Source organism: Mandrillus leucophaeus, unplaced genomic scaffold (assembly GCF_000951045.1).
Source record: "Mandrillus leucophaeus isolate KB7577 unplaced genomic scaffold, Mleu.le_1.0 Scaffold272, whole genome shotgun sequence".
NCBI classification, from domain to species: domain Eukaryota; kingdom Metazoa; phylum Chordata; class Mammalia; order Primates; family Cercopithecidae; genus Mandrillus; species Mandrillus leucophaeus.
In genome coordinates this window covers 247,595-248,459 of record NW_012102832.1, presented here as the reverse complement: position 1 = coordinate 248,459, position 865 = coordinate 247,595, and the positions used below count along the sequence as shown (strand labels likewise).

General features: G+C 43.5%; 1 protein-coding gene and 1 pseudogene across 1 annotated transcript in view; both read left to right on the top strand.

The window, feature by feature from the left end:
• LOC105542973 (puromycin-sensitive aminopeptidase) overlaps positions 1-865 on the top strand; it is a 122,511-nt gene that overhangs the window by 49,589 nt on the left and 72,057 nt on the right. The gene's annotated exons all lie outside the window — the stretch shown is intronic.
• On the top strand, positions 9-595 carry LOC105542997 (annotated as a pseudogene).

Below are 865 nucleotides of genomic sequence, written 5' to 3'. Positions count from 1 at the left end.
GCTGCAGTATGTTGAACCAGCCTATGCTGGCCCGCAGGCTTCTCAGTAGGATTGGCATGGAAAGGATCTATGAAGGCCAAGTGGAGGTGATTAGAGATGTATTACAACAAGGAAAGCATTGACGATCAGCCTGGTGCGTCTGGATGCAGGCCTTGCCAGAACTACCACTGGGTAAAAGTTTTTGGGGCCCTGAAGTGAGCTATAGATGGAGGTTTGTCTGTTCTTCGCAGTATGAAATGATTCCCTGGTTATGATTCTGAAACGAAGGAATTTAATGCAGAAGTGCACTGAAGTACATCATGGTAAGAGTGTTGCAGGTTACATGCGTTACCTAATGGAAGAAGATGAAGATGCTTACAAGAAAGAGTTCTCTCAGTACATAAAGAACAGAGTAACTCCAGACATGGGGGAGGAGATGTGTAAGGAAGCTCATGCTGCTATGTGATAGAATCTAGTCTATTAGAAGAAGCCCAAGAAAGAAGTTAAAACAAAGAGGTGGAACAGTCCCAAAATGTCCCTTCCCCAGAAGAAAGATTGGGTAGCTCAAAAGAAGGCAAACTTCCTCAGAGCTTGGGAAGAGGCTGCTGAGAGCTAAATCAAACAATTGTATGTGAGGATTTTTCAGATAAAGACAATGAACTTATTGACTAAGCAGCTGAAAAAAAAAAAGGATTGTCTGTGAGGGTATATTTTCTTTTTTCTTTTTCTTTCTTTCTTTTTTTTTTTTGAGATGGAGCCTCGCTCTATCACCCAGGCTGGAGTGCAGTGGTGCTAGATCTCGGCTCGCTGCAATCTCTGCCTCCTGGGTTCAAGCGATTCTCCTGTTTCAGTCTCCCAAGTAGCTGGAATTACATGCATTCACCAC